The 17,236-nt window shown below is 39.9% G+C and overlaps 1 pseudogene; it reads right to left on the reverse strand.

Moving 5' to 3' along the window:
• Positions 1-12,483: 12,483 nt before the first annotated feature.
• LOC139783126 (serine/threonine-protein phosphatase 6 catalytic subunit-like) lies at positions 12,484-17,052 on the reverse strand (annotated as a pseudogene).
• Between the last annotated feature and the right edge of the window lie 184 nt (positions 17,053-17,236).

Here is a 17,236-nt window from a genome sequence, read left to right on the forward strand (position 1 = left end):
CGTTTATAACTGCTCGTTAGCCGTTTTTTAGCCGTTCCTGAGTCGTTTATTTCCGTTTGTTAACCGTTTATTTCCATTCGTCGTCGACGTCGTCGACGTTCTTTAACCGTTTGTAGCCTTTCCTGTCTCCGCGTAGTTCGCAGCTGTTTCTAAACCGCTCGTAATCGTTTTTAAGCTGTTTTTGAACCGTTCGACCTCCGTCCGACAACCGTTCTTGAACCGCTAGACAGCCGTCCGACAACCGTTCTCGAATCGTTCGTTTTCGTTCGTCGCCGTCGTCAATTAACCGTTGTCTCTCTTCACTCGCCGCCTTTCGATAGTCGTTTCTGCTGAACCGTTTGTCCATTGTTGTTCGTTGTCGCGTCTGATTCAACGATAGTCGAATGGCGAAGCTCGTTTATCGTAGTCCGTAACGCTTGCAGATCCTTCTCGAACGTAGTCAGCTTCTCGTCTGATTCTTTTCGTTGATTGCTCAACATTTTAAAGAATTGATCAACGTATAGTTTATTAACCACGTCATCGTCAGCCTCCGGTTGCGCCACGCGGCGAATCTTCCGCAACCTTGCGTCAAAGTCCGTAACGGTGCGACACAGAGCGTTATCGCGCACGAAATTTCTCATTAATCCGCTCCATCGATGGTATGGTTCCGCCCCGTCTCTTCCGAGCGATATGCCAAACTTGTTGATCGGCATTTCAATGCTGATTGAATGGTTCACCGACGCATGGTTTAATTTATAATAAGTCCGGCTTCGCGAAGTTCCTCGATGATCGACATGATCTCGTTGTCGTGAGCATTGTTGCCAGCGTGGCGCGAAGCGTCGAGCAATCGGAGACGATCCACCAGCTCGTTGGGATCGTCCCAGTGCACGTAGTCGATCTTATTGTCGGTTAGCGTCATCGCGCGAGGCATGGATAATCCCTTTCCAGATTTTTTCTTTCTGGATTCGATAGATATCAACGGTGCGATTACATATCTATACTTGTATCCCCTGTTGCCCAGTAATGGAGCATGCGCATTGTGTTTGCGTTTATGAGCACTCGTCTCCAACAGGATGCTCTTGTACGTTTGCTTATCGTCCTCCGTGTAGATGTCGTCATTGGGATGATTCTTGAAGATCAACTCGTAAAGACCAGGTGTGCCGATATATCGTACGCCGCCGATAATTATGTTATCCGCCTTGTCCACGTCAAAACGTTTATTGCCGAGCATCATTCCATCGTTGTCGAAACGAACGCCGTACACGTAGTCTATAACCTTTTGATTGTCGCTCAAAGCAGTTCCGATGTACTTTTGGCCCAACGGACCCAAGTGATTTCGCTTTGATTCTTCAAATATTTCTCGACCCTCCGCTGTCTGCAACTGCTTTCGAATGGACGTCTCAAGATTACTTGTGTTCATGCTTTCGAAATCATCATCATCATCATCATCATCATCATCGCTCGCGAGTGATTCGGAACTTGTACGTTGTACGGTTCGCGTCGCCGCGGATGGTGTAGAGGTTATCAGTGCAGGTACATTTAGTGGAGCAACTTTCGATCGTTTCGATTTAAGAAAATTAAGCGGCGTCGATCCGAAGCGATTCGACCAGGAGCTATCTCGTCTCCTCTTTCTCGACATCGCATCCTCCTCTTCGCGCTGTTGATCGGGTAACGTTTCCATCCCCGCGTCAGCGACGCTTTCCGGCTCCTCCTTCACCGCGATCGAGTTGTCGACGATCTTTTGCAGCGGTCCGATGAGGGGCTTAAAGTGCGTGTCCAACTCAATGTCCTTCTCGATCTTACCGGTCTTCAAAGCGCAAAGTTTCTTGCGAATCGAATCACTCGTTTTTGCAATCTCTTTCACGATCTTCTCGCGTTCGCGAATATTCTCGCCCCCGTTGATCGCGGCCATCGCGGGGAAAACAAAGCAGAGTGTCGATGTCTCTATAACGCTAACGTTTCACCTCCGACGAGGTATCGGCAACGACTGATCGCTTTTGCGGTATCGCGAACACGTTAAATCCTTTTCTGTATCGGCCGTTCGAAAGCGCGCTGTCCTTGTCTATCACTACGAATCCGTACTTTTGTTGCCAACAATCGTGGCACAACGAGCAAAATTCGTCGTACGGCATGTCGGTATTTACGTGATCGTTGTACACGTGTTTCAAATTGGTACCATCCTGTTTGAACAGGATCAGCAGGTTCGCGTTGTCGCGTATCAGATGTTTAGGTATTCTCGCGTACGTCTGACAGAGATAGAAGGAGTCAACGCTCGAGTGCCTGCCCATTGAGAAATACTCTCTCACCGCGTCTTGCTTATCGCACGCCACGTCATCGAAGACGAAGATCGAGTTTGGACGCGCGTCGCTCGGTGGAATGACGTCACTGTTATTGGAGAACGTAAAGTAGCCGATTTCATCGATCGATGTCAACAAATTCTCCAAATATCGATATTTCGGCTGTTGCAACGATTTCGAGTATACGTACACGTTTTCGAAACGTACGCCGTGCGGACTTTCCAACATGCTTATCAAAACGTTGGTTTTACCGCAATTCGAGGGGCCGCAAATGATCGCGCGTATAGTAGTCGGTAACATCGTACCGTGCTTGCGTTTCTCCGCGTTGCCCCCCATCGACCGTAATCTGTCGTCGCAATTGGTCACGCGAATCGCCAACGGTTGTCGCACGAATCTCATTTTTTCCACACTGCCGATTCTCTGGCTGACTCGAACGCCTATTTATAGGCGAGCGGAACCGCGAATCGCTCAGTAGCAAAGATGTTCGTCCTACTGTCGAGACCTTCCGATATTCGCGGCTTGAGCGCCGAACAGCTGCAATTTGTGCCGAAAGCCGTTCTGTTGCAAACGTGCGGTGATCACGTCCACTGCGTGTGGGACAAGCTTCCGGAACATATAAAGACGGATTTAGAGGTTCAGACCTATCGTCGCTGTTACGAACATTACAATCAACCGTGGCAGCGAACGCACATCGACGGTCCCGCGCCAATGATAAAGGATTGCGGCGAATGTCAACGAAAAAAATTGGTAGAGGCTTGTTAAATCGCGCGATAAACGCACTTCCGATCGAATTGCATATTCCCGGCTATCAATTTTGTGGCCCGGGCACTCATTTAGAAGAACGATTGGCGAGAGGCGATCAAGGTCCATTAGACGCGGCGTGTCGCGAGCATGACATAGCTTATTCGCGTAGCAACGATATCGCCGAGAGACACGAGGCGGACGAGATACTCGCTGCGGAAGCGCGAAAACGGATTACCGCGAAAGATTCGACTCTCGGAGAGAGAGCTGCCGCTACAGCCGTCTGGGTGGCCATGAAGGCTAAGACGAAGCTCGGAATGGGCTTGAAAACAAAGAAGACGAAGAAGAAGAAGAAGAGAGTATCGAACAGGCGAATACATCCGACGGCGAAACGAGGTGGCGTATTGCCGATTCTACCGTTGTTGGGAGTTCTCGGCTCGTTGGTCGGCGGAGCGGCGGGAGTCGTAAAGGCCGTGAACGATAACAAAGCCGCGCAGCGTCAGCTGGAAGAATTGAAACGTCACAATCGCGCCATGAAAGGTCATGGACCTTATCTCGCTCCGTACAAACGCGGGCAAGGAGTGGCATTGAAGAAGAAAAAAAAAGTCGCGGAGATACTGAAAATTCCCAAGGGCGTAACAACCAACGTACAACTACAAAAACTGGCAAAACGTATGCGCATTCCATATTTTAGAGGTATTTTCATGCGTACTGCCTTACCAACAGAGGGAGTGCGTCGAAACGAGAGTGGTATCGTGAATTTGGATAACGCCGAGGGAGCGGGTACTCACTGGGTGGCGTACGCGAAGAGGGGAGATCGAGCCATATATTTCGACAGTTTTGGCAATCTTCGACCGCCGAGGGAATTGGTGCTGTATCTAAAGAACAACGTGACGAAGATAGAGTACAATCACATACCTTTTCAACGATACGATCAGAGCAATTGCGGACAACTGTGTCTACGCTTTCTACAGACGGTTGACGATCAATTTAAAGACGACCGTCGCGCTGTTTGAACTCAGTATTCATTCAAACATGTCGCTGACATTCACGCTCACCGGCAAGAGTAGCGTCCTCGCGGTAAGCTACTTTCCCGCCGTGGACTTGAGCGATGGCGATTACGAGCTCGGCCTGACAAATTTTGAAACCTATTACACGATACCGAACGTGAATTCTTCGAACAATAAATTCTACTTTGACGACAAGGAAATTACCATTCCCGAAGGATCGTACGAATTGCGTGATATAAACACGTATCTAAGACGCGTCATTTTACGGGATCAATCCAATAATGTCGCGAGAAAGAAACACGTCGGCGAAAATGAAGACTATCCGTTGATTATTCGTGCCAACAACAATACGATGAAGAGCGAGATCAAGTGCGCTTTCAGAGTAAACTTTAACAAACCGAACAACATTGGATCGCTGCTGGGATTTTCAACGAATCGCGTGCTGGAGCCGCGACAATGGTACGAATCGGACGTACCGATAAATATCATTAGCGTAAACATCATTCGCGTAGAGTGTAACGTGACCGCGGGCGCGTACAGCAACGACAAGTACGTGCACACGATACACGAGTTTTCACCGAGCGTGCCACCAGGATATAAGATATCGGAAACGCCGGCACAGATCATTTACCTGCCAATCACCGTACGGAGCATTACGGACCTAACGATTCGCGTTGTGGATCAGGACGATCGATTGATTGATTTTCGAGGAGAAGAGATCACCGTCAGATTGCACGTACGACTGCGACAGCGATAACGCGCGCGAGTGTACGGACGACATATGAGATGCTCTACTGAACGACTCGGAGCACGCGAGAGATAAGAATATCTTTACGGCAGCGGTCGACGATATCACCCGATCAACATTCTGTGGAGCTAAAAAGAGACGAGAAAGAAGCTCACCGCATCGAACGTTGAATTTCTACGATCTTTGGGATTCGCGGTGCGAAATATCTGAGGAAGCATGGTCGATATCCTTAACATTGGAGGTGAACCGATCTTTGACGACAGTGTCGTCAAGATTGAAACACACACGTACAGTCCGTACGCCAATACGACGTTTGGACACAGTGACGAGATAAGAATACCCATACAACAACAAGATTTATACACGTTGCCGTGCGAAAGCTTTCTCTACGTCGAAGGAAGATTGGTGGTAAAGAAAAGGAGTAACGAGTCTATGACAGCGTTCGTAACTAATTGCGTGGCGTTCATGTTCGATGAAATTCGATACGAGCTCAACGGCGTGGAGATTGATCGCAGCAGAAACGCTGGAATAACCAGTACTCTCAAGAACTATGTATCGATAACGTACGACAAGGCGGAGATGTTGCGGAATGCTGGATGGGACATTTCACCTACCCGCTCGGAAGGATATTTCAATTTTTGCGTTCCGCTCTACACATTGTTAGGCTTTTGCGAGGATTACAAACGCGTGATTGTTAACGCTCGTCACGAATTAATTTTGATACGAGCGCGTAACGATAACAATTGCATTATAGGAAATCCGGCGACTGAGCCGGAAATCGAATTGTTCAAAGTACAATGGCGAATGCCTCACGTTACGTTAAACGAGGTCAATAAACTGTCCATGTTACGGGCCTTGGGAAGCGGACGATATCTTAGTGTCAGTTTTCGTTCGTGGGATCTGTACGAGTACCCCCTGCTGCAGAGCACGACCAAGCATTCGTGGGCCGTCAAGACTGCGACTCAGTTAGAGAAACCGCGATACGTTATCTTTGCGCTGCAGACCGGTCGCAAAAATATCATGGCTCAAAATATTGGCTATTTCAATCACTGTAACTTGACCAATATCAAGCTTTATCTAAACTCTGAATCTTATCCATACGATGACTTAAATCTAGATTTTGAAAAAAATCGATACGCCCTTCTTTATGATATGTATGCGCGTTTTCGTAAAGCTTATTACGGATACGATCGCTACGATACGTTTCTCAATTTGACTACATTCCTGACGCTTGGACCTTTCGTCATCATCGATTGCTCCCGACAAAACGAGTCCGTCAAGAGCGCCACCGTGGATGTGCGAATAGAATTTGACTGTAAAGAGAACGTGCCTGCAAATACTACCGCCTATTGTCTCATCTTGCATGACCGCGTAATCGAATACTGTCCGTTGTCAAACGTAGTGCGCAAACTCACGTAAATTGTAATGTCGGTAAAAATTTCGATATAAGAGAGACAGATGTATCGCGATGTGATACAGTACGGATCGTTCCTTCGTTGCATCATGATCGCGCCAACGTTCGTCGATCTGCAAGGATTCATCGTCGGGATGAAATTTGTCGTAAAGGAGGTAGCGGTGCTGAGAAACGGGGCTGTTCTGGCGCATCACATCTTTACATGCCCCATGCCATGGAGTCTCCTTACAAAATTCGACAAGTCATGTGCTTCCTGGTTGATTCACAATCACCATGGATTAAGATGGGAAGACGGAAACGTGCCGTACAGCATGGTGAAACGTTTAATTACATCGGCCGTGCTCGGTGAGCACGAGGACGACGACGATGACGACAAGATGCCGACTCTCGTGTACGTCAAGGGATGCCAGAAACGAGAATGGCTGGTGGATCTGCTTGAGAATAAAGCGAGAAAAAATTTAACCATCGAGACTTTGGATGCGGATTACGAAGATATCGAATCTTTAAATAATCTAGATGTTACCAATACTGTGCGATGTGGAAACATGTTAAGAATTGCGCATTGCAAAATGTATTAAAAATATTTAACTGGTGGTCGCGATGCCAGAGAGAGATGTAATTTTTTTTTAATAAAAAAATATAAATTTTACAATGTTTAATTTCCTTTTCCCTTTCCCATTAGTCGATAGTGTAAAAAATTAAAGAATAAGTAGGTATACGTGACGAATTCTAACTCGAGAGCTTCGAGGGGGGGTATCAGGTTTAGACGAACATGTCTAAACATGTTTCACGGTTGATGTCATGTGGAGAGGGGGTATACGTCTTAATACAGAAAAAATCCTACCTTAGTCCCCTCTGCTAAATTTCAGAGCTCTGATTGCGCATTACAGAAACATTAATTTCCCCCTCCTTCATCATAGTTTTTTGGAAGTTGCCGCGTATACTCGATTAATTTTATACGATTAGTCTCGTATCGGCTGCTTGTGTGAACGGTCCGCTTCTCATAACCGAGAGAAATAATGTATTCCGTTGAAGGAAGGAAGCAACGGCGGCAGTAGACGTGTGAATTATTACGTACCGATTCCCGATGTTGAAACTCCAACGTGTGAAAACAAGTAAGTTTTGTTTAATTTATAGAGCTATATATTTTTATATCTTTTTGCGAATTGTATTATTTTGAAAATAATCTCATTATTTTTTTTCTACAACATCTCGTTGGAGCGTCGCGCGGTTCGTATACTAGGCAGACGATACGCATTGACATCAACGGCTTATAAATATTTGGATATTGGAATCAGCGTGGGACCTGTGTCCTCTGTGGAACTACTTCTCGGTGATAACCGAGGAGGAAATCAGATGGTGTTGGCTCATACGACGTGGACAGCGCTAATTGAAAGACGTGCGGATATCGAACGACTCCTGCAGTCAACCGCACCTTCATCAATGTTGATTCGAGATCTGCGTATAGAACTCGTAAAAATACGCAATGCGAATGTTGTAAAACTTACGTTGCATAATAATTCCATGTATATGAAATCATCGACCGTATTCTTCTTGTTCGAACTAGAACATTGCGTCGAGAATGTGTATTTTCAACTATGCCAAAATGTTCATGGCGTAAGTGAAAAATTTAAACAATTTGTAATCATTTTACGAAGAAATTGTATAACCGATAAATGTGATGCAGCAAGAACCTTGCGCGACGTTTTTGATAAAAATTCGATTATTGATTGCGAATTATTAGCTTATGCTTTAGACAACATTGTATACGATGCGACACATGAGAAATAAATTAACGTTTATATGATAAAAAGTTTATTATCTTTCAATTCTCCCAATTATTTATTATAAAGAAAAGAAACGTGAACGAGGAGACGCGAGAGAGAACGCGAACGAAGAGATGCGAACGAGAGAGAACGCGAGCGAAGGGACGCGAGCGACAGAGAACGCGCCTATGTATTCTTGCCCGCCATTGTAGTGCGAGACATATTTCATCTTTATTTCTTTTCGTCGTAAGGGGCTGTCCGATTTTAAACTGTTACCATATTGTTTTCTCTGGTGACATTTTACCCCCGCTTCGTTTTGCAATCTTCGTTAAATTCAGTCTCGTCGAGTCCCCGAGCAGTTCGGACGTGTTTCATGAAAATTTCGCAAAAGTTAGTGATTTCTTTTTGAACAAGTTTTGTTGTTATTTTTAAATTATTTGCATATTGAAAATTACAATTATGGCCGAACGTGTGGAAAGAATAGAAGACCATATCGAAATTACTTATCCAGCTGCAGGAGTAAGTTTACATAATTGTATATTTAAAATATTTTTAATAATTTTTAAATATTTAAAATAATCATTCTTTTTTTGTTACAGTGGATATGAGTAGGCAACTTGCCCGTAATTGAAATCTCACAAAAATTGTCTCACAAAATTGTCTCACAAAATTGTCTCACAAAAATTGTCTCACAAAATTATTAAATTACAAAATTGTTACTTTATTCAATCCAAGTGATATCTATCTTAACAAAATTATTAAAAACAGAAGTCGTTTTTGTTCGACCCAACTGGCCTAATAATTAATATATTTAAACTCACAACGTTTCGAAAAATTATCTCACAAAATTGTCTCACAAAAATTGTCTCACAAAATTGTCTCACAAAAATTGTCTCACAAAATTATTAAATTACAAAATTGTTACTTTATTCAATCCAAGTGATATCTATCTCGAAAAAACCTAAATAACAAGTGGTATCTATTTAAAAAAAAATATGTGAAATCTTTTAATACTGCGCCAATTACAAAGAGAGAATATATATATATATATATATACCTTATAACAAAATTATTATTATATCACGAAATTGCGTTACCAAACTCAATCCAAGTGATATATATATTTCAAAAAAATATATGAAATCTTTAAATTACGCCAACTACAAAGAGAATATATATATTGCTTTGAAAAATAATTGTAGTGCAACTACTCTTAAAAAATAAAACAAAATTGTGTTACCTAACTCAACCCAAGTGGTATGTATCTTTGTATTCCTGAGGATCTTTCTATCAACCCAAGTGGTAGTAGTTTTAATTCTCCTTGATAAAATTATAATATTACAAAGAATTATTTAATCATTTTAATCACAAAGAATTAAAGAGGTAACATTATAAAATAAAAATATTTAATTAAAATAAAATAAATAAATTTTTCTTGTAAAAAACTTGGCGCTGCTTTTTTAAAGTCTATCCAGACAAATTTGCATCGCGCATAAACATAAGCGTAAGAAATTTATTGGTTCAGATATATGTGCAAAAGGAAATAGACCAATCCATCTCTTTATGCATATGCTTATGCACCTATGCAAGTTTGTCTGGATTAACCTTAAAAAAGCAGCGCCAAGTTTTTTACAAGAAAAATTTATTTATTTTATTTTAATTAAATATTTTTATTTTATAATGTTACCTCTTTAATTCTTTGTGATTAAAATGATTAAATGATTCTTTGTAATATTATAATTTTATCAAGGAGAATTAAAACTACTACCACTTGGGTTGATAGAAAGATCCTCAGGAATACAAAGATACATACCACTTGGGTTGAGTTAGGTAACACAATTTTGTTTTATTTTTTAAGAGTAGTTGCACTACAATTATTTTTCAAAGCAATATATATATTCTCTTTGTAGTTGGCGTAATTTAAAGATTTCATATATTTTTTTGAAATATATATATCACTTGGATTGAGTTTGGTAACGCAATTTCGTGATATAATAATAATTTTGTTATAAGGTATATATATATATATATATATATATTCTCTCTTTGTAATTGGCGCAGTATTAAAAGATTTCACATATTTTTTTTTAAATAGATACCACTTGTTATTTAGGTTTTTTCGAGATAGATATCACTTGGATTGAATAAAGTAACAATTTTGTAATTTAATAATTTTGTGAGACAATTTTTGTGAGACAATTTTGTGAGACAATTTTTGTGAGACAATTTTGTGAGATAATTTTTCGAAACGTTGTGAGTTTAAATATATTAATTATTAGGCCAGTTGGGTCGAACCAAAACGATTTCTGTTTTTAATAATTTTGTTAAGATAGATATCACTTGGATTGAATAAAGTAACAATTTTGTAATTTAATAATTTTGTGAGACAATTTTTGTGAGACAATTTTGTGAGACAATTTTTGTGAGACAATTTTGTGAGACAATTTTGTGAGACAATTTTTGTGAGACAATTTTGTGAGATAAAATTAATGATACTACCACTTGGTTTTTTTCAGAGGTAACAACCACGCGTGTACTTGGCGCCCTTTTTTTAATTTTTTTGAAAAAGGTAATTTTGTACTGATATCATGCATTTTGTAGTGTTACGCATCCTCTTCTAACTAGTCTTATAAAGAGTATATCTTACAAACAGTATGTACAGATTGTAAAGCTAAAGGTGTTACAGACTATTATTTCTAAGAAAATAGATTTTTTTAAATAACATGTAGACATGATACAAATAAAACAAATTTATTCTTTATGTTTTTTTGTACTTTTAAGTACTCTGCATTTAAAAATAATTTACATTATTTTCATCCATTTGTATCATGTCTATTTGTTATTTTAAAAAATTTGGCAATTATACCGTTCAATAAAGCAAAGTTTCAGCTTTAAGAATCTGTTTTTTGAATTGTAATACGATGTTTTTTAAGGAAGTTATGAGCAATCAAAGTCAAAATGCTCATTTCTTATTCAATCCACGATAAAAACTTTCAAAAGTAGAGATTTCAAGCTTTAAAATCCTTTTTTTAAATTTAAATTTTGTTCATTTTTAACAAAGTTACAGCTGCTTGAATTTTGCCTATTTTTAAAGATAAATTTAGTGTTTTTTTTTAAATACCTGACACATTGAAGATAATGAAAGTGCTTCTAGCATGCTCGGATTTTAGATTTCGAATATGCAACAAAATCAATCTGTAAGTATTTCTTCAGAAAAATGCATCAACATTGGTTAGCGCTTAAACATTAAATTTTCTTTTCCTGCGTTAAAAACTAAAGCTACGATTTATTTAAACATTATTGGTGCAATAACTAGGTAAAACATCAATTTAAACATACATGTGTAGTTTAGACAGGATATAAATCCAGGTCAGAATTACAAATTTCTTGAATGTACCAGCATTTAATTATACAGTAAATAATAAATTTATTTACAGTTACAATAGATTATACATATTAAATAAAACTTGATTTGGTAAGTATGAAGTAAATAACAATATAATAGTTTTATTAAATGTTTATTTAGCAATTATGTTTTCATGTATGTATAAGAAACGTAGCATATTCACATATTCACACCGGGGCACGTTGTCACACATTTTTTTCAATATTTTTTGTATTTTTTACATTCAATATTTGAGAGTACTGTGATATGCCAAAATTTCGAGTGAACCCTCAGCTTCAATTGGACAGTATCGAATTTTGTGTGATTGTTACTCTACAGTTGTTACATAACAATAAATAACGACAGGTCGCTTGTGACAACGTGCCCCGTGACCGGGGCACGTTGTCACATCAAATGTAATTGCATGCAAAATGTTATCCAAACTGTATTTAACGTAAATATCAATATATTATAGTGCGCTGCAATGTAAAAAAGTAAAATCCTTCACAGAAACATTTATTTTATTTCAAAAAAGTACAAAAAGCACGAAGTTTTCGTCTTAATCTAAATACAAGAATTCCACTCGAATGCGCAACTTATTGATCGTTAACAGCAAGACGAATTACTTCTAGATCGACTACTGCGGCTCTCGCAGTTTTCTGTTTGTAGGAGCGCACCATATCCCAATTGCACCTATGACATTAAAATTCGTGACAACGTGCCCCGAGGGCATTTTTTTACTCCAAACAGCCTCATGGCCAACACGTTTGAGATATTCATAAGGTTAGGTATTGCACGCGGTAGGTAAAAGTACATACTTTAATATAATATAAAGGTCTATTCTGAAAAAACATAAGCTTCATGTCCAGTACGTTGAATGTTAGACAATAAAATTTTACTTACGGTCGCAAAAAACTTTCAAGTTGATTTTACGTCAACACGGCTGGAGCAATCTCAACACTGTAAACACACCAAAGATGGGCATACACTAACACGTTTTGGGAATGACGGGTGCTGCCCTCTGGTTATTAGTTTTTTAAATAAAGCCGATGTGACAACGTGCCCCGTGTGACAACGTGCCCCGGTCTACCCTACATATTAAATAAAACTTGATTTGGTAAGTATGAAGTAAATAACAATATAATAGTTTTATTAAATGTTTATTTAGCAATTATGTTTTCATGTATGTATAAGAAACGTAGCATATTCACATATTCACTTTGTATGTGTGTGTTCATATGTGTATGGTCAGAGGTACGAATATATAATACTGACGGTTTATATTACTGCTTAAAAATACGGCTTAAAAATAATTATGTTACTGTCTCGGTCTTCTGCCTCGTCTACCCCAATGGTGGTTAGCTGACGACATCTTTCTTCTTGTCGTCGTATCCCCGCGGCTCTACCTCTTGGTCTTCGAACTGTAAATATGCTCATGTACCATAGCGTTTGGTCCAAAGCGTTTGGTCTGCACTATGCGATCGTGTTCTTCTCTATTATTGACAATGCGATCAAGTGCGATTTTTTGCGAATTTTTATTACAAACGTTCTTCATTACATTAACATAACAAAGTCTATACTTTCAAGGTACATGATGATCGTTTTAAAATGGTGTCCACCTGTGAGATCTTTAAGGATTATGCGCAGTGTTCAAGCTCCCGCACGGAGCACATTAAGCTAAATTAGTCTTCGTTATTTTATTTTTATCTTGCAAATTGTCTTTATTTGTTCTCTCTCTCGCGAGCTTACCGATTATTAATATCGAGTCGCCGCAAGCGCTTGGACACTTCGATAAGATTAAAGCGATCACAGACAGAGGCATTCCGGTAAACGAAACGCCGCGAACACCCCAATAGATACAGAGGCTAATACTTCTTTTCTTTTTTTTTTAAGGATTTCTAATGATATCCGTACCGCACGTAGGGCGTTCTCGTCGTTGCGAAACCGTTTCACGACTCGGAGGCTGCAAATGTAGCGAGTCGAGTTTGTAACGCAAGCTCCGTGTCCCAATTCGTTCTAGATGCGCTCCTCTCTACCTTATGTAATACATTACTCGCGTAAAGTATCGCGCAATTGTAATTGTACGTTATAATATGTAGTACAAATAGAGAATATACCGCGCGCGCGTGATGTAAAATTGTAAGAGTAGACCTAAAAGGTAGTAAAATCGTAAAACGTAAATATCGTAGAAAAGTTTCGCGAAAAAGCAAAGGCTCGTTCCAAAACAATAGCGGAAGGCTTATATGAAATAGAATAAGAAAGCATTTATACTTCTAGTAGACCGTCGTGTTATAGTTCTGAAGGCACTGTTCAAAAGTTTATTACATTTCTTGGAATAACGGATCTTCGCAAAACACCTCTTCGTATGGTGCGACAAGGAGAGTCGTTATAAACATCGACATGACCATTGCACACGCCTCCTTCGGTCTATATCACAAAATTCAAAATAGAGTAGTCTCAACTTGACAGCCTGTGCCACAATGCCAATGCCATATTTGTCGGGTCTGTGATCGGTTAGGAATTATCGTGAGCTAGCAAAAATCGATGGTCAGAATTCAGGCTTATGATACGCAATGGCCGGTGCATTTCCATTAATTATGTCATATCAATATCGTATCATTATATTACACAAACGCTTATTAATTTAGAGGCACATTGCTAAGGGTCTCGGTTTTTTTTCTTTTCAAGTTGCTCCCTACATTAATGAACTTATGACAATTAGTTAATTACGATTATTCAATACGACAGCGATTTGGCATATATGTATATATATATATATATAAAAGAGAGAAGTGTGTGTGACGAACGAACGGTGGATATCTTTCTTGAAAAGAACATTAATGTGTGTCAAGGTAGTTTAACCTTTAGAGGCCGGGGGTGGTCGAAATATCGACCACCCAAAAAACACAATCTATTTGATGTTTTCGGGCAAAATTTGTGTGTTGAATAAGGGAAAAATAGTAAAAAAAAAAAAAAAACTCTTCAAGTCCTTTTCCCGGCCTCTAAAGGTTAAAGACAATATTTGAGCTCGGAATTTCTTAAAATTAAGCGTAAAAAAATGTCATGTGCATAAAAATAATAAGACAACTCTCTACAGATGCTATAACGATCCCGCTATCGGATTTCCTTACCTAAGCAGGAAAACTTTGGCTACTGCTACACGCTATTTGTACTTCGGCGAAAAAGAGCCGAATTTACGATTCTTGCTAAGAACACCGATTGCGCATTTAGAAGAAAAAAGAACGGTACGCAGCACACACAGTACCTAAACCAGCAACAGATCATTTATATGTTCAGGAAGACCTTAACAGTACTATATATGCTCACGCTTTAATAAATCTGAATTCTACGCACAACGATTGTAATGTCAGAGAAGCATTTACTGTACTCAGAGAGTGTACTTTTTGCCGGAATGTTTAAACGTGATATTTCTTTTCTTTTTATATTCACACACAGCACTGGACTATTTGCGTTATTCGCGCTCATAAATTATTTAAAAGCTCTTAGTCTTTTGAACATTAAAGTCCAGAATGCTGCTCTGAGATATGAATGCTCTACAGAATGTACATAGTAGACAGCAAAAGCGTCTATACCACAGAATGTTCACATTTGCTCTGATGCAAAATATCGTTTTCTTTTTTTTTCTCGAGCTACAAAAATCAGGCTGATGCAATGGCAGATACTATGTAGATATATAAAAGTTAGCTTTACAACATGTAATTAACTTTACAACATGTAAAACCTGATAAAGTTCTTAAAAAATCTAAAGAACATTCCCTGAATAAGATCAATCACACGACAATTCAGTCCTCTCTAAGTATCGTACTTTGATCGTAGAACGCATCAAATAATTTCTTTTAAGGGAATCAAAATTTTCTAAAGTAATATGTATATAATCAGTGATATATTCTCATGAATGTGTGGGTCCGTCATGGTACCAGCCTGGATCCGGCCAATCAAATCATGTGATTCCGTAGAGTCTAGACACAGACATTTCTCTTCCGCATCCGTACAGATGAGCCACTAAGATAGATCACAAAAAGTACGGAGTGGGCATTAGAGGTGGGATTACTCTCTCGGAATCAGGCACTGCCTGGAACAGCACTGGTGATCTCTGATCCACTGTCGTGAACTGCATGATACTAGCTGTTACCACATCGATAACAATAATTTGGGACCGACCACACTGTGACGAGTTTGTCATTAATCATGTACCTATAACCTGCATGATAAAAATATGCGTCATCAATACATACTTCCGAGATATTTAAAAAAATCTGCGACAGAAATATTTGAGCAAAGACATACCTTCCTGAACTAATTGGTGCGCCCTACAGATGAGTTTAAGATCACTCACTTCCATGAACATGTAAGTCACTTTGCTGCCAAACAGCCAGCCTGCACCACGCGGACTTACTGTCCATGTTTCTACATCTTCTGGATCGGACCAGACCAAATCACAGAAAGCACCTGTAATATGGCAATTAAGCAACGATATTTTATTATTATTGTACAATAACAGTAAATATCCAGTCATGTAACTTTTATTATTATGTAACTTTTGCAATGACATATCACTTTATACAATTAATACCTTTGTGTGGAATCTCTTGATTTCTTTCAATCGTTCTAATTTGATCTAGTGTTCTAATAGCTGGAGACAATCCACCGTGTACACAAAGAACCTGTTCATCAATTAACTAAAACAGAATTTTATTCGAGCGTAATCAAAAGTGGAGTTATACCCTACAACAGTACTTCCACGCATTAGCATTGCCGTACTTGTTTTGGCATTCATCTAGAACAGAAAATGAAGAGACCAATGAAATCAAAGCTTTATTATACACAAATGTAAAAAAAGCCCAGAAAAGAAAGTATCGTTGCGCACTTACCGTAAAATCCAAATAAACGTGCGTGATTTGTCTAGTTTCGTGATTACCGCGTAGTAACGTTATCCTGTCGGACATTTAGCTTTAAATGTGAGCAGACGAGTAAACGTTTCTAAGCTATAGTAGCCCCGATCGACAAAATCTCCCAGGAATATGTAATTTGTATCTGGCACGGGGCCACCGTTACGAAACAGTTCCTCTAAATCATAGAACTGTAACAGCACAAAAACATGAACAATCTGATGTATATTAATATCACGATTGTGTACAAATAACTATACAGCTACAGAATATTAAAATCGAAAAGTTGTGAGGCAATAGATAATGGAAGACTAATATTGTTGCGACGCTAATTCGGAAGATTAAAATCCGCTAAAACTTTACGTCGATCCCGGTGAGCAAGGATGCTCCGACTTTGAGGTTAGTACAACATTCATCGCACGATACTGTTATAATTGCAAATCGGAAACGTACCTCGAGTCCAGCTCTTCTGCGATCAACGAAGTCGGGATCGAACGTGTCAGTCGTCACTTTCTGCCAAGCGTAGAGAACCTTCTTTTCCGGCAGCGGTGGTAACACGATGTAGGGATACGAAATCTCCAGATAAGCACGAAGCAATTCAAATTCAGTATATCGCCGGCACGATTACGGTGTTACTACCGTTTCGCGTACGCGCGTTGTCGCACCTTACCTCGCGACAGCGTGCGGCTCGTGCAAACGTTAACGCACGGCCGCAATCGCGCGGCAGAAACGCCTCGTGTGAACAGGCTCCTTGACTCCTTGATCTCAGTATCAGCTCTCTGCTGTCAATATATATAAAGAGTCACACGGTCGGTCTCGCTCCGACACTACCGTATCTCTCGATAGGTTAAGTGAACTGACTGTGACGTGACAGCACGCTGAACGCACTAACTATCTGCACTGCGCGCAGTACATCTGCACTGCGCGCAGTACAAACACGTATATGAACGCACTATATCTGCACTGCGCGAAAGCGCCGCCAGTGG

This window comes from Temnothorax nylanderi, unplaced genomic scaffold, assembly GCF_030848795.1.
Source record: "Temnothorax nylanderi isolate EJ_2023f unplaced genomic scaffold, tnyl_v1.0 TNYL_tig0471_pilon, whole genome shotgun sequence".
In the NCBI taxonomy this organism is placed as follows: Eukaryota; Metazoa; Arthropoda; class Insecta; order Hymenoptera; family Formicidae; genus Temnothorax; species Temnothorax nylanderi.